We start from the raw sequence: 22224 nt of genomic DNA, 5'->3' as shown, positions 1-22224 counted from the left end.
ACATCTCTAGGAACTATGCTGAAGCACAAGAGTTTGAGGTCAGATGGTACGCCAGTAGGTCGGTGGCACTTAATAAGTCCCCTGTCAGGTGAGTGTACATAACATGCAAACATCCTCACAGCTCACATTGCTGCCTCATTTCAGAGTTTCAACATCTTGCAATATTTATGGTCTGAACAATGAGAGGATATTAGGAAGCAGAAATCTTTATATTTGGCTGTCCAGCAATCACACGGACAGTTTTTGCACAATTATGAGAATCCTACAGTACATCAACACAGTCATAGACATCGCACAATGACATTCCAGAGTGGAATGGCAAAACAATCACCTGATACATTTCAATGGTATACATCTACCCCCATGGGAAGTGATGCACACTACAGCATAGACTAGCACACAACTGATGCCAAAATATACATTAATGCCTTATTCCCATACTTATTAAGCACATAACATAAAAAGAGGATAAACCATAAATAGTTTGTCTGAAATACCTTGCCTGTGTTTTTAGAGTAGTTGCACTCACATTAATTTTTGGTTCATCTAATGAGATGCACATATTTTTGGCGCACACTGGGATGCTAATGAAGGCATTTTCACATACAATGTGTGCATCTAACAGATGCTCCAGAAACATGCACTACACTTCAGATGTGTCATTAAATGTCAACTTATGTGTGCACCTTTTGCGCTCTCTTGTACACAGGGTATTTATGGTGTTTTGTTTGGGAATGCATGTGTCGCAATGAGATGCACGATGGTGCAAGCACATCTTTGCACCATTGTGCATCTCATTGACATGCACATGTTTTTGAGAATGTGCCCCTATGTATTCAACTGCATTACTAGTTGTTTGCCTTTAGAGGAGATGATCCATCCAGGGGGACTGAAAGAGGTGGTGGGGGATAAACAGATAAAATGTTCTCCTTATTTTTTTTCTTATTTTTTTAAAATATCTAAATCATTTAATTTGGAAAAAAAAGAGCTCCAGGCACTGTAGTGGTGGTCAAACACACTGGTGTAGACAAGGGGTTTGACTGGAGGGAAAAGGAACACAGCTTGATGAGGGGTAAGAAAGAGCAGATGCTGACTCTTATTGCTCTGAAAATCCAGACAAGGTCCTTCTTTCCCCCCCTTAGGAGTTTTCTAAACTCTGGCAACAGAAGAAAAAGAACCTTTATCATGGGAGAGTGATTTTGCCAGAGGGCAAGAATATCTTGTTATAGCTTCTGTTAGAGAAAATCCCAGCCACAGGAGGGGAACCCTTAGCTGCAAGGTGAGACAATTATAGTATGAAAAACCCTAAACAAGGGGGAAGAGGTATCTTCTGGTAAGTGTAAGCAACTCATGGTGGCAACAGTAAAGACAGACGCAAGTGATCACAGTTCAAGGGGGTTTATTAAACTGTATAAGTAGGTTGGAAAAACGCCTCATATAAACCTAAATCTAAGATGGGAACAATCTACGACCATCAAATGAAAATATCTCAGAAAAGAGTGTAACTGATTTGTCCAACAAAGGAAAAAAAACAGTGCACCCCAATAACAACCAACACCACAGTATAAAAGCCCAGCATAGAGTGGCAAGTACACATCCCCAAAATGGCTGATACAGTAGGCATCATGCTGCTATGCAGGCTGATGAGGAGGGGGATGGGCAGGGTTATAATATTTTGGAGGAGGGTCAACCTATTTCAACTGGCTGATGAAAAGGTCATCCAGAAGCATCCCGTCTCACCCATTATCATACTGGAGATGGTGAATCAGTGGAAAGGGGCCCTTAGCACACCCGCAATGCGAGCCAATACCATACCGCCCCTAGTCAAGTTACTGTCAGCCTTGCATGTCTTTACCACAGGCTTCTTCCAGAGGACAAGTGGGACCTCGGCAGTGATATCATAATCATCGCACACAGTCACAGGCCCTACACAAGGTCCTCATTGTGATCTTTGCACCTGCACAGGTATATATATGAAAATAAGGCAGTCCTAGTGGCGTTGAGTCAAATAAAAGGGACTATACTAAAAAACCTATTGCCAAACCTTACAACTAGATACAAAAAGTGTGTGGGATAATGTTCACAACGAAGAAAGGAGTTTTCATAAATGATAAGTTAGGATGTGGTAGCCGGGGTCTCCCTTCCCCACGTTTTGAGTATGGGACAAGGCAGGACTACTGAGCACATCACACTCTCGACCCTTCTCGTGGCGTTTGCCTCCCTCTATTGGGTTCAGTACGGCTTTTCACAAAACACCTTCACATGCTACATTTCACAAGTCTTAATTTATTTTTAAACAGCGCACCATGGGGATCCCTCCATCGGGTTCATTCCTGTCATCACAATGTTTTTTGGGCATCAAGCTTCGCCCTTTCCTATCGGCATCCCTCTATCGGGTTCACTCTTGCCAACCTAACAGTTCCTTCTTCTTTCTCACTAACTGGGATTTATCTCCCTTAGCTTTCCATTAATGTATCGGTCAAAGACTTTCAAGTGTACAGAGTATTTTCCAAGACCCCTGTGAGACCACTTTGACTTTTTCCTCTGCGGCTCTCCTAAGGCCTCTTGGTATCAGCAGTTTCAACAAATGTAGGATCAACAAGAGTCTCTCGAATGAGCACCCATGTGGTGCCGGCCCCTCTGTAGGTGATTTTCTGTTAATGTTAACAGTTCTTTGAACTTCCCTTAATTTGCCATCGGCAATTTTCGTTCAACACTGTTCGGTTTCTTATCGGCTCTCCCATCGACTCACCGGCTGTGATGAACTGATTGGCTTTTCTTGTTGCTGGAGTCAAAGACGGTACTACGGTAGCAGCCATCTCCCCCTGGACTGGTTATCCATGTAGGAGGGCTATACGCACCGTTGACACCTGCTGCAATATGTGGTACCTATTGATTGCCGTTTTATGATTCCTTCCAAGGAGGCTTTGCAAGTCTGGGTCAGAAAGGGCCTGGTCGCTTCTCTCCTTATCGCCGTTTCGGTTCTGGCTGCCTTTCTCCTCCTCTTGAATTGTCGTACTGGGATAGTTGTCTCATCGTGCAGTCTGCCTTGCTCGTTGTCTGCTCTCGCGCTCCACCTTTTATCCCTGTGGGGAAGGGAAAGGGCCATCACATGTGTGTGATTCCGGTCAGTTGCCTGACATTGCCTGACCCTTGTGTTGGGACATTTCAGGTAAACAGCTCTGGTGTTAGTCCATTGTCTGTCGTGGTATGCAAAAGTGTTAGTGTCGGTAAAGAGGCGGGAGTAGTGTTTCTGAGCATCCTACATGGTAGGATGGGGAAACAGTGTTTGAAGAAGGGGGATACTGTGTCTCACCAGTCAGTGTCCCACTTCCACTCCCCGAGGACCCCGCATCCAGGTTATCTTCCCTCACTGGTCCACCCCCAGGAATTGGATCCAATAGCGATGGCTGTGTCCTGGCCACCTGGATGACAGATCCCTGGGGACTAATCAGGGAGACAACTTCAGGTTTCCCACATACCATTCCTCAATGCAATATAGCCACATTTGTTTCACAGGAGAACCGGGAAAGAAAATCTACATGTCCCTGGTCTTTTCCTTTTCAGTGTTCCACAGTGAAACAATAGGGTTGTAGGTCTGCAAACCATTGCATGACTCAAGGGTTGGAGTCTTTGCGTTGGCTAATCCAAATTAGGGGTGAGTGATCTGTAACGAGTGTAAACTTTAGTCCCAACAGGTAGTATCTAAGATGGATAATGGCCCACTTGATGGCCATGGCCTCTAATTCCAACACAGAGGAATTTCTTTCATATGGCAACAACTTGGGACTGGTGAATAATATGGGGTGTTCCAATCCATCACAAACCTGGGACAGGACGTCTCGTAACCCTGTAAGGGAGGCATCTGTCTGTAATACAAACTCTTTAGAGAATTCTACCTTCAGGATTGGGTTCTGGCACATAGTCTGTTTCAAGGTGTTATAACATATCTCATACTCGTCATTACAATGAAGTTTCTGGGGTTTGACATTCTTTTATCTCTCAGTCTGGCTGTTTTGTCTGAAAAGTTGTGAACAAACCTACAGTAATATCCTATTAACCCAAGAAAAGCTCTAAGATCTCTTTTGGTCCTTGGGGTAGGTGTAGCTAGGATGTCTTTCACCTTCTCATGTTGGAGTTCTACATTCCCATTCCCTGCGAAGAAGCCAAGATATTTTACGGTTTACTGGAACAATCTGCACTTCGCTGGATTAGCAGTTAGGCCAGCGTTTCTGAGAACTTTCATGATGGTGTAAAGATGGAAGAGATGGCCTTCCCAGGTCCTACTATAAATGACAATATTGTCAATATAAGCTCCACAAAAATTGGAATAGGGTTGTCGGATTTGATCCATGAGGGGTTGGAAAGTGGCTGGCACGCTGTATAAGCCAAAAGGAAGGATTTTAAATTGGAATATTCCTAGAGGCATTGAAATGTGGTCTTTTCCTTATCTGGCCCATATACGAGAACTTGCCAGTACCCCTTGGTTAAATCTAGGGTAGATAGAAAGATAGCTGCTCCGAGATTATCAATTAGGTCATCGATGCGTGGCATGGGATAGGCATCGAAGTCCGAAATGGTGTTAATTTGATGGAAGTCTATGCAGAATCTCCAGGAACGGTCAGGTTTAGTGACCAACACGATAGGAGAGGATCATGGGCTTGAGGATGGCTCAATAATATTTGCTCTTAACATTTTGTTGACTAACTCGATCACTATCTGTTTATGGAACTCTGGGAGTCGATACAGTTTTAAAGGAACAGCTTTACCTTTAGGTTTTCTAATATAGTGGTATGTGCTTTTACTCTTCCTGGTTTTTCTGAGAATAAATCGGGAAATGAGACCACTACATCTTTTAGATCTTCTTGTTGTTGGATAGATGGCTCAGAAGGAATTAAGTCAAAGATATCTATCTCTTCGGGAACCAGACTGGCTAGTACTTTGACATGGGTGGCTGATGGGTTCTCTTTCCACTCTTTCAAGAGATTTATGTGATACAGATGGACCTTCTGTTTTCTGTCCGGTTGGGCTACTTTATAAGTACAGGTTCCCGTTCGTTCTATTATCTCATAATGTCCGTGCCAATTAGAGACAAGTTTGTTTCCTGAGGTGGGTAAGAGGACCAGTACTTATTGTCCTATGCAGAATGATCTTAAATTCACTTATTTTATAAGTGGATTTTTGTTGGCTTTGGGCCTTTTCCATATGAGTACAAACTAAGTCTCGAACCAATTTCATATGTTCACGCATTCTGGTGGCGGATTGCGAGATGGGAACGGGGCCTCCTCTCGTTCTTCCCAGGTTTCCCAGAGCATGTCCAGGACATCTCGTGGCTCTCTACCATAGAGTAGTTCAAAGGGAGACAAGCCTGTGGTAGCCTCTGGGGTTTTTCTCACTGCAAATAGTGCACACGTGATCTTTCAGTCCCAGTATTTTCCGTCATTGTCTACTAATTTTCGTAAGTTTAGTTTTAGGGTTTCATTGAATCTTTCTACCAAGCCATCGGTTTGGGGATGGTACACAGAAGTTTGCAAGATGGTAATCTGGTGTAGCTCTTTGACCTCGGCCATAAGCTTACTCATAACATTCAACCCTGATCTGTTAGTATTCCTTTGGGAAAACCGACCATGGATAAATACGATAGAAGATGTTTAAGGATCTGCTGAGTGGTGTTATTGTGTATTGGGAATGCCTCAGGATATCTGGTTTCATAATCCACAATCACAAGGACATATTTATTCCCCAATTTGGATGTTTCTAGAGGTCCAATAATGTCCATACAGATTCTTCAAAAGGGGACCTCTATGATAGGATAGGATGTGCTGACTGGTGTTTTGACATATTTCACACGTATGGATGAAAGTTTTTATATCGGTTGCACACCTGGCCAGTAAAACTTCCCACTGATATGCACCTGGATTTTAGATTGTCCTAAATGCCCCCCGGTAAAATGAGAATGCACGATCTCCAGTACAACCTTTCGGTGGCTCTTGGGTCACGAACTGTGTTTTTACTAAACCTTCTGTAGGATATCTCTCTTCAATAAAGCAATCCTTGTTTTAAGAAGAAAAAGGGACTTCCCTTCTCTAGGCCTTCTCCTTCCGGAATTTCTTGTAGAAAAGCTGCAGCGAGAGCTGGATCATTTCTCTGGGCGAAGGCTAGGTCGTGATAGATTATGGGCTCTTCTCCCTTCCTTTCTTCAATGTCAAGAGTTTTATCAGCTTCCCCAAAGCATAAGTTACCTCTTTCGGTTTTTTATGATTCACTTTCTTTAAACAGAGGAAATAAAGCTCTTTCCAAAATCCCCTGGGTAATTTGATCTCCCCAACGTACCTCAAAAGGGATCCCACGCCTGACACCATTTGTAAGGAACGCATGGTGGCAACAATATAGACAGACGCAAGTGGTCACAGTTCAAGGGTGTTTATTAAACTGTACATGCAAGTTGGAAAAATTGGTAATCTAAACCTAAATCTAAGATGGGAGCAAGCTACGACCATCAAATGAAAATAAGGCAGTCCTTGTGGCCTTGTGTCAAATAAAAGAGCCTATACTAAAAAACCTATTGATAACCTTACAATTAGATACAAAAAGGGTGTGGGATGATGTTCACAGCAAAGAAAGAAGTGTTCATAAATGATGTCCGGATGTGGTAGCCGGAGTCTCCCTTCCCCACGTTTTGAGCACGGGACAAGACAGGACTCCTGAGCACAGCACACTCTCGAGCTTTGCCAGCATGAGATGACAGTTCCGTTCCCATTTATCAAGACCATCGATGGTTACGTTTAGTTCCTTCTAGACCCATTTATCAAGACCATCGATGGTTAACAAAAAGTTCCTTCTGATTGTACCTAGGCTGATGATTCTTCACTCCTAGGCCCCCCTCTTGGGGGGTCAGACCCTTCTCATGGCAATTGCCTCCCTCTATCGGGTTCACTAAGACTTTTCACAAAAAACCTTCACCTTTTGCATTTCAGAAGTTTTAACATCTTTTTAAACAGCGCACTGTGGGCATCCCTCCATCAGGTTTATTCTTGTCATAAAAATGTTCTTTAGGGCATCAAGCTTCCGCCCTTCCTGTCGACATCCCTCTGTCGGGTTCACTCGTGCCAACCACACAGTTCCTTCTTCTTTCTCACTAAGCAGGAAGCATCTCCCTTAGCTTTCCATTAGCATATCGGTCAAAGACTTTTGACTGTACAGAGGATTTTCCAATGCCCCTGTATGACCACTTTGACCTTTTCCTCTGCGGCTCTCGTAAGGCCTATTTGTATTGGTAGTTTCAACAAATGTGGGATCAAACAGAGTCTCTGAATGAGCACCCACGTGGTGGCGGCCCCGCTGAAGATGATTTTCCCTTAATGTTAACAGTTCTTTCTACTTCCCTTAATTTGCCATTTGCGACTGGACGGTACCACGGTACCAGATGTCTCCCCCTGGCCTGGTTATCCATGTAGGAGGGCTCCACGTACCGTTGACACCTGCTGCAAGATGCGGTAGCTATTTTCTGCGGTCTTCCGATCCTTCCAGGGAGGCTTTGCAGGTCTGGGTTGGAATGGGCAAGGTCGCTTCTCTCCTTGTCACCCTTTCGGTTCTCGCCGCCTTTCTCCTTCTCTTGAATTTCCGTACTGGGATAGCTGTCTCGTCATGCAGTCTGCCTTGCTCATCGTCTGCTCTCATGCTCCACCTTTTACCCCTGTGGGGAAAGGAAAGGACCATCAGGTGTATGTGTGAGATTCTGGTCAGTTGCTGACTTTGCCTGACCCTTGTGTTGGAAAATGTCAGGAAAACGCCTCTGGTGCTAGCCCGTTGTCTGTCTTGGTATCCAAAAATGTTCATGTCAGAAAAGGGGGAGGGCAGTGTTTCTGTGTATCTTACGTGGTAGGATGGGGAAAAGGTGTTGGAAGAAGTGGGATACCATGTCTCACCCATCGGTGTCCCACTTACACTCCCCAAGGACAACCATCCAGGAGATCCTCCCTCATTGGTCCACCCCAGGATATGGATCTTATAGTGATGGCCATGTCCTGGCCACCTGTATGACAGATCCCCAGGGACTAGTCAGGGAGACACCTTCAGGTTTCTCATATAAGAGTGTGTTCATTGTATTGATGGTGGCCAAGGAGGGAAACTGGCAGCTTGAGGTTCAGAATACCGAGGCATTACAATTACAAATGCCAAACCAAAGGAAGTACTTTCTGGTAGGAGATTGCCAAGAAGTGAGTAGAGCGTTATTTACATCCATAGGACTGAGACAGCCATGAAGAAAGCTGGATACTTTATCCATGAAATTGTGAGTTGGAAACACGAAGCCTGCTAGGCACTACATCATTGAGACAGAATAATATTTCAGGGAATCATGGAAAGATTAGTATTGCCCTAGTTAGGCACATGAGGCATTTTAAGTGTGCTCACCCAGACACCTTTACCATAGTATGCTTTATTACATCTTGTTTGACTTTCCTATTCCTATAGTAGTTGTTCCCACCCATCCTGCAAAACGAATGAAGATTGTTTGAACATGATACTTATGAGTCATGTGTGCGTCCTCACACCTGGTCAGCTCATTGCTGGGAGCCTCCTACTCTGTACTCTGTGTACAACCCCATTTATTTCACAACATCCATACACCCAAATCCCTATCCCTTTATCTATGATTCTGATTTTCCCTTCATTTCCTGCCTTTGAAAACTGTGCTTAATTTGATCTCATCCTCTTTGTCTTTTACCCTTGACAGCTATTTTATTTTTTATCTAACTTGTATGCAAAAACCTAGTTGTCCTGAATGCAAATATAAATAGTCATTGTGGCTCATTAGGAGTTTGTCAGTCTGGAAATAAAGTGTTGGTAACAGTGTGTACCGGTACCTTTCTAGAGCGGCAAACTCCAAGTCTCCTCGCCAGCCTCTCGATTTCTGCCATCTTCTTCCTTATTTTGAACTGCTGTGTGGTAGCCCTCTGCTTGTGCTGTCTGGTGTATTCACCTCACTCCTACTGTGCTCTCTAACTCCACCTTTTATACCTGTGGGGAAGGACCGTCATTTGTGTGTGATTCTGATCAATTGCCTGACCCCTGTATTGGAACATGTCAGGTAAACAGCTCTGGTGTTAGTCCGTTGTCCTTTGTGTTGTGCAAAAGTGTTAGAGTAAGAAAGGGGAGGTTAGTGGTTTGGAATGTCCTTCGTAAAAGCATGGGGAAAAGTCATCAAAGGAAGGGGAATACTGTGTCTCACCTGTCGGTCTCCCACTCCCTGAGTATCGCCCCTCCAGGTGATCCTCCCTCACTGGTCCACCTCCAGGAACTGGATCCAATAGTGATGGCCATGTCCTGGCCACATGGAAGACAGATCCTCGAGGTTTAGATAGGGAGACACCTTCAGGTTTCACACAGCAGTTACTTACAAATATCAAGCAATTCTGAGACTACTCAGGGATTACCAATCCAGGTTATGCCCCAAATGCAGGACTGAAACAGCCCCTATCCAAGTAAACAATACCCCTCAGATTATAGATCATGGGGATTTGAGGGGGGTCATACTAGACCTCTTGGCTGCATTTAATAAAATCGATGCACACTACTCACCCTACTTGCACACAGGGTGGTTTTCTCTGGCACCATCTTGTAATGGTTCACATCCTACCTCTGTGGCAGACACCAAGTTGTCTAGATGGACTCCCTCAAATCCGAAATGCAGTCATGTCACCTTTGGAGCCCCTATAGGCTGTATGGAACCACTGAGCTCACTCCTGAATGACCCCAACATCACAATACACCAGTACACAGATGATGGACCTTAGTACCAATAATAGTCAAGGGTCCATAAAATATCTCTTGCCTTTGCTTATGCCTTGAAACCATTCAAACATGGATGACAAGTGTCTAATTAAAGCTTAACTCTACCAAGATCAAATGTGTATTCCTGGGACACCGCTCCAAGCAGGAACCCACACAAAGGTGGCTAGATGAAATATGCTTCAACTCATCCACAGCAAAATCCCACGCCTTCAATGTGGATAGAAATCTATCCTTTTCCAACAACATATTGTGAAAAAAGCTGAAACGGCTTGGAATCAGATCGCTCCACTCCACAAGATCAATCCCTTTATCCCGGCCCAGGACTTCAAAATGGTGGTGCAGGCCATAGTGTTCTCACACCTCAACAAGTGTAACACCCTCCTTGCAGGGCTCCCAGATGCTCACCTGATCCCTCAAAGTTGTCCACCATGCTGTGGCTCGCCTCATCACTGGCTGTAAGAAACGTGACCAATCAACCACAGAGTGTGCAAATTGAACTGGATCCCTATCCTGGATTGGATCTGATTGAAAACTGCGTGCCTCAACCAGCAATGAAACCACAGCTGTTACGCTGGCCTAGCAGATGGCCAAACTTTAAACATCAGGTGCAGACTCATCTCACAATAGGACCATATTGTTTACTTGATGACCTCCTCCATTTTCGCCACTATGTTTTGCTGTGCAACCGGTACAGCACTCTGTTGCTCCCGAGCTTGGTTAGCGCTATAAAGAAAAGGACTTGGATGATAATAATAATAAAAATAATAATAACAATAATAAGTCTTACAAAACATATTGACAGAGATACAGTTTTGCACAATGACTGAGATTAAAAAGGCAGTCTAACTTTGTAAAGCCCTAAAAAAAAAAACAAGGATGTAAAATGAAGTACAATCATTTAAATTAGGGAAAAACATAGCACACAAGGAGATTTGAGATGTATTGGCATAGCATTTTCTGTTTTAACCAGTGCAAAATATTTGGTTTTTCCAATATTAACAAGGGATTTATGCCTACAATACTTCACAAAGCACTCCAAATGCCATTTAGGCAAACTCTGCCTCTGCTATGAGCACTGCATCATCTGCATAGAGTAGAACAGGGATTGCCGGGCTCGCTATAACGTGTACTGCCACCACTAATGATAGCAGATACATATTTATAGTATTTATAAAGAGGTTGAAAAGTGTCAAATCAGAACCCATTCGTGTCATACTCCCACTTCTATTACAAAAAGGGTTACTTACCTAGCAATTTATCCCACAGCAGATTCTGGGGTCATGTTTATTAGAACACGATGGGAGAGTGCCCCAGCTCATCAATTTATTCAACCTTCACTGTCCGTGCATTCCCTCACTTGTATTGCCAAAGTAGGGGGTGCCAACATATAAATAATCCGTCAGAGCCTACGATCAACCGAGATATGCAGAAATAAGCCCACGTTAAGCACCTGTCATGAACATTCGATGCACACTGCCCAAGATGGTCCCTAATAATTTGGGAGTACACAAATGTATCAAAAATATTCAAATATCAAATCTATGGTATCGAGCTATCGGAGAGATTAATGAATGCATTTTGATTATGTTCAAAATGTTTTGACCATTGCCTGATGAGGATCAATACTATAGATGTAAATAATTTTGATTACATTTAATAATGAAAAATATTTTCTCCCTCTTCTGACTTCAGCACTTCCTTCGGTGGTCAGTAAGGGAACTTGGTGGATCTTGCTTCAACTTGCAGGAAGCAAGTGTCCTGGACACCTGGCCAGAACTAGACATACTGCCTGCCCCTACCACAGGAAAGCCTCAGGCAGCCTTTCAGAATCTGATTGTCAAGGTGGTGGGTCCTGTCGCCCCCCCTACTGGACTAAAGTGCAGTGCGAGCCGACAGGTTTTCTGGATGAGTGCACAAATAAAGAGACTGCCATTCAACCATGCAGTAGCGGTACATGTCCTTCAACTTTGGTCCAAAGTGGCCTCAGTCCTGACTGTAGACTGGGATCTGGCCAAAAAGCACAAGCTATCTCCTTCTGACGCATTCTTCATGTCCGCCCTTGAAACTCCAAAATGTTTAGTTGTGCTGGCTGCCAAGCTAACCTGAAGACGTATTTGCCATACTTGCCCCCAGAATGAGAGAGCAAGGAGCTGCGTGCCTGGGGCAGGAAGGTGTTCGGCTCAGCGAGGCTAGGCCTGAGATGTGTAACCTCCTCCTGTATCTTAGCCAAATTTTTACTTGGACTTTGGTCTCTCAACTTGGAGGTGACAAAGCACATCCATAGGGATGACATGAGGGATGGTTTTAAGGCCCTGGTGAAGAATGGCAAAGACACCTTGCGCCAGATCCTCCAATTGGACCTGGACACAGCCGACTGTGTTGCCAGCATGATGGTGCATGCACTGCGCTAACGAGATACTCTTGGCAGTGAACGTCAGGGTTTTGACCTGCATGTCCAAGAAACATGTCTGTAAATGCCATTTGACAGCAACAACCTGTTCGATACAAAGGCCGATGAACCTCTCACAGAATTTCAAGCTTTGAAGGCAACTGCAAAATCTGTGGCACTGGCGGTGCAACAGCAACAACTTGGGAACCCTGCGAGAAAATCCTTCGTCTCTTATGCCCACAGAGGGAGATGTCAAGCTCCCCAACGCAAGCAGGTGCTGTGCCGCCTCAAGAGAGGTCGAGGTAGGGGGGCCCAGAGGAGGTGTTTCGGGCCCTCCACTGCCCCAGGTGCAAAGCCTCTATGAATCAAAATTCTACCATCCTTCCCCTGTGGGTGGCAGGATATTACAATTTGGAAAGGAATGGATGCATATCACTTCCGATACCTGGGCCGTATAGATCATTCAGGGATACTGTCTCCCTTTTGCTTATCCTTCTCCACACCATCCTCCAGATGACCAATTCTTGCCTCTGGAACCCCTCTGGCTCAGAAGAAGGCAAGGGCTGGCATTCAACCTATTTCATTGTGTCGAAGGAGGACAGGAGCCTACGTCCCATCTTGGATCTGACGCTTTTCACCTTACTTTACTTTACTTTACTTTACTTTGCATTTCTACCATGCTCCAGGTACCCGAGGGCTTAAGGGCACAAACGTAAAACAAGACAAGGTGAAGCACAAAGTAGAGAGGGGGGGTCGAGAGTCATGAGCAGGGCTGATCAGAGTTTTTGAACAGACGAAAAGAAAAAAGTGTCTTCAATTTCTTCTTGAACATATCTGTGGACTCAATATTCCTGAGGTCTGGGGCAGGATGTTCCAAGCTAGTGGAGCTGCTATGTTAAAGCTCCATTGCAGACTTAGTTTGTTTTACAGCGTGCTGTTTTTGAAAGATTGGTATTGTCGGATCTTAGGGATTTGGGGCTCTGTTTTATCGCAATGGCTTCTGATAGATAGACTGCCATATGACCCATGAGACATTTATGTGTAATAAGTACCATCCTAAAGTGTACTCTGGCTTTGACAGGAAGCCAATGCAGGCTTTGTCTTGCCTGCGACAAATTATCCTTCCGTCTCAGACCCTTCACAACCCTCACTGAGCCATTCTGAATGACCTTACTACTCTCCTAAAGCATTCGATTTTATGCAGACAGTTTTTGCTCTACCAAATAGAACATCTCTCCGGGCTTTGTGTTTTACAGTTAGGTGCCAAGCAGGTTTTTTCCGAGACGTTTTTCAATTTCTACGAGCCAGCATATCTGGAAAACCAGAGATGTGTGATTGTGTGGTCATTTTTTTATGCTGTCTATTCGGAAAGAAACAGTGTGGCATAATGAGCAAAAAAAACCTGTTGGCACCTTAGACTATTGCTTGGCAAGTCCAGAAAATGAGTATAACTTAGCTACTGAAGCTTTAGTCTTCATGCCAGTGGTGTTAAAGCATAACTGGAAATTTCCAGTGGGAGTGTTCAAAAGCCCAGCATCTGTGCAAGCACAATTAGTCACAGAATGGATTAGCTCAATGCTATTCTGGAATTCAAGTACGTGCCACAGTTTGTGATGGAAGTTATTCAAAACAGGACACACTAAAAACTCTTGGAGCCAAACTTGATTGTGTACACATGGGGCCTCATTACGAGTTTGGAGGTAGCCATGCCGCTATTTGACTTACCGGCGCCGTTAACCCCTTACCGCCAACCTCGGAATGAGACCCATGTGTCTCATTTCCAGCATCCCACAATGACAGATCAATCTATTTATGGTATTTTAGATATTTGTCATATGGTTAAACTCATGAGAAATATGTTTTCAGATTACAAAACACTATCACTGAAGAAAATGGAGTTAAAGAAATTGAATGGAAATGCATGGGGACACTTGCAGATTTACAGGGAAAATGTAATTTGAATATTGCTAATAAGCTTTCCAGACAACATATGCAGTGGTATAGACATAAAATGAGCATGAAGCTTGCTGCACAAACATCAAGTTCATCTGTAGCGGATGCTCTAGATTTTCTATGAGAGGATTTAAAGATGTAGGAATTCCAGTGTAGTGAGAGTACTACAGAGTCCATTCGGACTGTGGAAACACGTTTTGACATTTTAAACTCATGCAATCCCCTAGGAAAGGGATACAAACAACCATTCAGATTGTCAAACCAAGAGTATATGATTGAATGGCCGCAAACAGCATCCAGATGTCTCTCTTCTATGAAGAATGCAGACGGAAACCTGTTCATGTATTCTAAAAGAGTATTCGGTGAGGGGTGAGGCTGCTCCTTACTAATGTTGGGACGGTCGTATAAAACCACTCGCTTATTCTCTTTTATGACACCCTCTTTCTATTAATTAACACCTTGATGAATTGTTGTGCTTTTAAAACTGTATTTGTAATGTGTGCTGATTAGAAGCTCCTTCTTTTAAACTGTTTGTAGTTACTCGCAGTTCCGATGCAAGTCTCCTTTACTTTTCTATTAATTGCACGTTTGGGCATGCCCAGCCGCTCCCTCCCTCGAGGCATAAATGTGCTGGAGAGACACGCACTGGATGTGAGAGGTAAGGCTGCTCCTTACTCGTGATTGGACAGCCATATAAAACCACTCGCTTATTCTCTTTTATGACATTCTCTTTCTATTAATTTACACCTTGATGAATTGCTGTGCTTTTAAAAAAAAATGGTATTTGTGGGGGGGCGTGGCTTAGCACCGTTACGGAATGGCCGCCTGATTCCTTCCTCCTGCTATGGCGTCTTATTTATACTACCCTCATACGATTTAAAACAAAAATACAATAAGAATTCATCTCCCTACTTGAATTTCAGGCTCCAAGGGAGTGAAAGCAGTGTACTCCAGCGTCTGCGAACGCTTCAGAGGATGGAACAAAGCTTCTGTGTGGGAACCGGTGGACGCGGCCGTAAGCAGCGATGTAGATTTTAAAAAAAGCCCATTCGCTCTGTCAGCTGGTCGGCATACGCGATGTGGAGGAGCCGCGTATCGATGGGGCAACGTTTTTCTATACAACAAGTGTTAGTAAGTAACACATAGGCCCACAATTAAGGGGGAAAAGCACTGTTTGAATTTACAAACATATACGGTTTGCCTATTTACTACACATTTAACATTATAAAGGTATTTTGAAGTGTTTTTGTAGCAATTCTGACTAAGAATTGCTTTTTCATAACACTTCATCTGGACCTTTTATTTGCTCAATCCTGCTATTATATTGCTGTGTCCCAAGTATTTAATCAAGGAAAACGTTTCTTAATATTTAACAGCCTGACTATACATTTGAATACAACAATGCACGTGCCGTACTTGGAAACCTAAATGCTCACACGGATACATTGTAAAAAGGGACAGAAAGCAGCCTAGAATCTAAATAACCCGTGCAGCCGTCCATTTTGGACCCATTACATAGCCATAACACATTCCTCTTTTACCCCCCAAGAAATGTGTAGAATGAGTCTTGCTTTGTTTTTTGGCATAAAAAGGCCGCAGATTTATTTTCCACAATAACATAAAACCACACTGTACACATTAGTGGCACTAACTCAGAAGATGCGGCGACCGCTCCGTGTCCAATAACCTGCTTCCCCCTTTCTTTCCCAAAGTCCATTATAGGCCCAACTCTCCCAACCCTTTGGGCCTGAGCTTCGCCTGCCCCTGCAGGTGTTCCTGGGCGGGGAGAGTGCCGTTTCCTTGGGGGAAGCTGAGCCCTTGTTGTTCCCCCCAGACGCCCCTGCCGTTCAGGCTCCCAAGGGGCGCTGGTCTGAGAAGGGCGAAGACCCTTCCAGCTTTCTCCTGGCTCGTCCGGAGTCTGTCTCTTGTGTTTGGTTGCCCAAACACCGCCACACCGCCTGCCGTCCTGCGACGTCGACGATCAGGCCTCCTTGCTTGTCCTGTTTGTAGGGTGGGTGGGTGGGAAAACGAAGTCCTCTGCTGGTTTGTGGGCGTCCCACTGCTAAGGCTCGATCCTGCCTGCAGTGGGAAGCCCGTTTCTTATAAAGGGGGGGGGTAGCCCCTCCCCCTCCCTTGTTGCCCTTCGCGGGCTTTTCTCCGATTTGCCGCGCGGTTTCCTTTCGCGGGCTTTCCCTTTGACTTGCCGCGCTTCCTGCGGGCACCTCCCCCTCATCCTGGGGAGGGAGAGGATAGGAGGAGGACACCGCCCGGGTTATCGGGGTGCCTCCTCCATTTTGGGATTTCGTCGTCGACACTGTCATAACCCGTGCAGCCGTCCATTTTGGACCCATTACATAGCCATAACACATTCCTCTTTTACCCCCCAAGAAATGTGTAGAATGAGTCTTGCTTTGTTTTTTGGCATAAAAAGGCCGCAGATTTATTTTCCACAATAACATAAAACCACACTGTACACATTAGTGGCACTAACTCAGAAGATGCGGCGACCGCTCCGTGTCCAATAACCTGCTTCCCCCTTTCTTTCCCAAAGTCCATTATAGGCCCAACTCTCCCAACCCTTTGGGCCTGAGCTTCGCCTGCCCCTGCAGGTGTTCCTGGGCGGGGAGAGTGCCGTTTCCTTGGGGGAAGCTGAGCCCTTGTTGTTCCCCCCAGACGCCCCTGCCGTTCAGGCTCCAAGGGGCGTTGGTCTGAGAAGGGCGAAGACCCTTCCAGCTTTCTCCTGGCTCGTCCGGAGTCTGTCTCTTGTGTTTGGTTGCCCAAACACCGCCACGCCACAGATGGGTTTCCGCCCACTGTGGCTCCCCCTTGCTCCCTTCCTCACTTTTTTTAGGGTTTTTGCGCAAAGGATCCAGTAGACTAGCTCCCACCCCAGTGATGACAGTTGCACCCTGGAGAAAATGTACCCCTTCCTTCTGAAAATACCCTGAGTAATTTAAATTAATCCAGCCGTGCCTGGTCAGGCCAAAGCCCCTGCAGAATCTGCCATTGATCATTCCGGCCTCGGGATTATTTCTGACCCACTGATTTCTGTTTCACCCACTCGACTGGCCAAATCCTGTAGGAAGACCATCATTCTTTGCATCAGAGCCCCCCTTCCCAGGCTTCTCAGGTCGTTACCTCCCCATGTATGAACCATATGTCCGGCTTTGCCCTTTCCTTAGCAATCTGTGCACCTGCCCCTGCCGTTGTGCCCCTTTCAACCCTGGCATCCCGTGCCATTCACTTCTGCCTTGGGAATCACCTCCGACCATGCGCTCCCTTTGTCACCCTGCCGTGCAGACATTTCCTGCAAAGCGCGCCCTGTGCCTGCTCATGGGACTTTTCTCCGTCCCCTTTCAATCCCGCTCCACCTTAACCAGGGTGGGGAGGGGGCCCGTCCCCGGACACTTCTGCCCCTGACTCCTTTCCCATGTTCCTCCTCGACTCGGGTGAGCCTGCTCTGGGACATTTCTGCTTCTGGGCCTTTCCCTCCTGTTCAGCCTTAACCTCCGCCTTAACCAGGGCGAGCCTACTCCGGGGCACCCCTGCCTGCCCTCGTAGGCGTTACTTGCTTCCCCTTATTCCTTTGCACCAAGCCGTCGTAGGCCCAACTCTCCCAACCTTTGTGCTCACGCCCACCCTGCCCTTGCAGGTGTCCGTAGGCGAGGAGAGCGCCGTTTCATTATTGGGCGAAGCTGGTCCCTTGTTGCTACCACCAGCCACCCCTGCCGTTCGGCTCCCCAGGGGCGCTGGTCAGAGCAGTGTAAAAGGCCGTTTCCCTCCTGTTCCGCCTTAACCTCCGCCTTACCCAGGGCGGGCCCGGTCTCGTCTCCAGAAGTGGGGCTTATTTGCATCCATACCCCCTATACTATTAGCCATAATTTTATTATCAACCCGCAATGTTTCCGCTAATCTTTCAGTAATTGTGCCTCCCCAAAAGAATGTTAAGTCCTGTGGCACGCTATCCTGTCCTAAAGACGTAGAAACCCGCTTTAGGAAACCATTACTCGATCCAGATGCATCCTAACCTTTTAATTGGATGTTGTATAACAGTCCAGACTGCGAGTTCCGCACGTTGCCGAGTTACGGCCCATGTGCTTAACTATTCACCTCCCGCGGATGGGACCAGTGACTCACTGTGCGCAGCGAGACCCCCCCCACGCAACCGTACCCAGGGCTGTCCCCCCAAATGCCTTGGCCATATGCCCCCTTGCCGCAAAACCAAGGTGATCAACCCGGGAGATATGCACGCCCCCTTCTCTTGAACCCAACAGTTTTGGGCTGTGTATAAGCCTAAGGGAGACGCCTGGCACACTCCCATGGCCATGCACCCTTCTTGCACCTGCTACCATCGATGGCTAGCAAATACCCCAATACTCCAAGGCCATACACGTACACCTGTTACCATCAATGAACCATAATACCACGTGAAACCATATCCCATAGCCACCAGAAAATCCCTATTCGTACAAAGTATTCCCTATTATACGTGTGGACGTTTACTGCAACCCAACTCCGATTACTTTTGTTTCTTGGAAGAACCAATCCCATGCGTAGGGTGACCAGACGTCCCGGCTTTCCCGGGAAATCACCTTCTGTTTTAATTGTACAAACCCCGCTCGGGGTCGTAATTTTTCACAACGCTTATAGAAGTTTTAAGTTTGAGGTTTGCTTCGAACCCCTAACCCTTCAGGTACAAGTCACAACACATACTGACTGTGCCACAAAGACAGACGTCTGTGTAATGAACGAAAATGTCTTCATTGTAACGCCGCCATTTTTCCTTTTCCAAAAGTTCAACCATAGAGAGCACCCTGCCCCATGCTTAGCAGCCGCATGAAAGCCGCCTTGTTTAGAAATGCCCGTGGCAAATGCCTGACTGCCTACCGGGACTTGTAGTCTTGTAGGTATACAAGGAACTAACCCCGGCCAGTGGCATCACTGCGTCTGGCATAAATTGACTTTCCGGATAAAAGGCCAAACTGATACCAAACCTGTGCCCAACTATCATCCCCATAATGCACCAAAATAGGTTCGAAACATTAAACGCAAACTCCTAAACCCGGCCAATGACCCCCTTTCCTTTCCGCCCGCAGCATTCTTTAAAGCTGCGGCCGTCCCTGGACCTCACTTGTAACGGCCCAACAATGCCACACCGACCTTAGGAGTTGTCCGTTCCTTCTGTAATCACGGCCTCCAACCACACCAGCGAACCTCCTCCTGTACCATACTGTACATTGCCAATTGACCCTAAGCGACCCATCGTAAGTGAAAAGCTAACCATTTTCCGTCCAAGTGCACCTTACACCTGCCTATACCGATGTAGCTAGGCCAGTTATATTGCAACCACAATAATTTTGATGATCCCATGCGCTACTGAAACATGTGGGGAGGGGCCACGCCTTCACTCAAGATTGCGCCTTCCACAACACTTGCGTACCGGTGCGTTACAACTGCCTTATCATAACATAAGTAAGCGACACGCCTGCCAGTACTACCCTAGTTCGCTGCTGCCACGGATCGAAAAGTAAAATGCCGCATTGTTAACTTACACTCGGTAATCCCCGGAGCTGCAAAGTTGCCCCTGAAACGACTTGTGCATAGGCATGTTACAGTTGCCCTATCCCAACCTAAGGTGTGGCATAAAGCTGAGCGATACTGCCCCTTCATACCTGTACCTGGGTTGTAATTCCCCCGCACTTTGTTATTACGCCCCTGCCAAACTTTTAAGCCCACATTTGTGCCCATGTCGCCCCATCATGTAACTCAGTCCTACCATCTTGCCTCGTGTTGCTCCAGAGTCCAGCCATAATGCTTATCACACCATTTCGTCCTCCCTGCCTCGTGATGCACCCCCTAGCGTTGGAAAGAGGCATGCCATAATCCTTGTAGCGCAACTGTGTGCTACCTGCCTCGTGGCGCTCACACACTAACTGTAAGGCGTCATTCAACATGTGCCGTAACTTGTGCAAATTACAGACTACCTTACGGTAACTGGTCAAAACTGCTATGCGCACAGTGAAGTAACCCACCGTAGCAGCTTATCCGCATTGTCTTTTCGTGACGTCCCTCGCCGCGCCTGCACTAAACCAGTTGACCACTACTCCTACTGCCCGCACAACTGCACTGGAAGAAAACCTGCCCGCATTTCTAGCACATCCTAGTATTTGTGTCTGAAATATGCTAAATTCTTCATAACCCGCTTAATACCCAGAGGTTTCTATGCGCAGCCGAACCTGGAGCGCTTTGACCCGTCGTGCTTCCAAGGTGAGCACGTTACCCCTTAAGATATCTTCCACCTTATAACTAGAATGCCGCCTTAAAAAACAACATGCCACGAACCACCCATGAATGACCGGGACCCGAGCCCAAGACCCCTGCTTTAGGAGGACAGTTTGTTATACATTAGGACACCGGGACCACTCCCTCGTGTGTGACAACCCGCCCGGTGCTGTGCTATCAGAAACACCCGTCTGCTCTGTGTGTTGCGGACAGCCTCCAATCCCAACATCCACATCCCCCCCAAATGTGTCCTGGGTGGGCATAAGCTCCGTGCCCCCGTCCGACCACCTACTTGCCATATGCAATTTAAACCATACGTTCTGCTGAAGCGCTTATTAAGTGCAAACTCGGACCCCTAACCACAATTATTCCTTAGTTGTATACTCCTACTTAGTTCCACAACGGTTGCCCTAACGCCGCTTCGTCCGACTGAGATGTTGGACTGAACACCCATAATTATAATTGCCCTTTTACAGAACGCCTCGTATCCGAGATTGGTTTTTAAGCGCTGGATCGGGATTCGAACCTGTGTTGTGGTGCCTTGCTTCCCAGCCACACGCCTAGCTTCTGAGCACTCCCACCTATTTGCGCCATTTGTTGCCTGATAAAATTGTTGGCATTTATATCCTCGGAAGTATGTAAGGCTGAGTTTGGCCCCGCCTGGATTCGAACCTGCGTTAGCAGATTCCGCACCGGTGGCAAAGCGAGCGCTCTACTCGCTGTGCCACTTGACCGGCTGTAGCAACCGTTGAATTTGAGAACCTTAGCCTTTGACTGTCCCCACCACCGAGGTCCATTTCACCCTCCGTCTCCAGCGAAAAACCTTCGGGGGACCCCACTGGAAAGCCTCCATGTCTGACGCCTAAACGCCAATGCTCTAGGAAGGCACTGCCCTCGTATTGCGCTGGCGAGAGGGGGAGAGGCTCCCGCTGGAAGCAGTGCGGCACATGCTGCCCTGCTGCTGCTCAGCCTCGTTGCATCGCAGTTCCCGGGCACTGCGGGTCACATCTCTGTGTCGTTAGCACAGAGCGTGGGACACTCGTTCTATCCCTTGTTGCAAGAGCAGAGTTTAGTTTAACATCCCCTCCGTTCTCCGCGTTCAAGTGCTTATCAAATGCACATCAAATGCAACTGTTTGCAGCACTTAACGTTTGTCAGGGCGCCAGAATGCAATGTGAAGGGCTTCCTTCACCCTCCTATTGAACCCTTGTCTTTCATCGCATACATTACAAAAGTCAACGGGGACAACGTATTTTGATGCCCTCATCGAACTCATGAACTACATCAGGGTTGCAGACTGATCACTTCCCAACGAAGTCCTCTGCTGGTTTGTGGGCGTCCCACTGCTAAGGCTCGATCCTGCCTGCAGTGGGAAGCCCGTTTGTTATAAAGGGGGGGGTAGCCCCTCCCCCTCCCTTGTTGCCCTTCGCGGGCTTTTCTCCGATTTGCCGCGCGGTTTCCTTTCGCGGGCTTTCCCTTTGACTTGCCGCGCTTCCTGCGGGCACCTCCCCCTCATCCTGGGGAGGGGGAGGATAGGAGGAGGACACCGCCCGGGTTATCGGGGTGCCTCCTCCATTTTGGCATTTCGTCGTCGACACTGTCATGAAAATTTGAGGTGCCACAATAAAAAGCCTATTGAAGTGCCCGTGCTTTTGTCACATAAAGTAAGAACCTTCTTGGGAAGGAGGTGCGCTACATACTAACGGGCACCACACACAGGTGTTAATAAGCTCATTTTTACAGGCTCTTTGCATCTTTTTTGCTATATTGCTTAATAAAGTGCATAATTTATGTAGCATTGAATC

The 22224-nt window shown here is 46.5% G+C and overlaps 1 long non-coding RNA gene across 2 annotated transcripts in view; it reads left to right on the top strand.

Annotated features, from left to right (window-relative positions):
• Positions 1-14925: 14925 nt before the first annotated feature.
• The window catches only part of LOC138497571 (uncharacterized), a 119506-nt gene continuing 112207 nt past the window's right edge, over positions 14926-22224 (top strand). For both annotated transcript variants that reach the window (XR_011278614.1, XR_011278613.1), the window contains exon 1: positions 14926-15268. This is a non-coding gene — a long non-coding RNA (uncharacterized lncRNA). The remainder of the gene's footprint in view (positions 15269-22224) is intronic.

Source organism: Ambystoma mexicanum, chromosome 5q, assembly GCF_040938575.1.
Source record: "Ambystoma mexicanum isolate Mex_15411 chromosome 5q, UKY_AmexF1_1, whole genome shotgun sequence".
Classification (NCBI taxonomy): domain Eukaryota; kingdom Metazoa; phylum Chordata; class Amphibia; order Caudata; family Ambystomatidae; genus Ambystoma; species Ambystoma mexicanum.
Note: the sequence above shows the minus strand (reverse complement) of the source record. Positions and strands in the feature narration are given on the sequence as shown.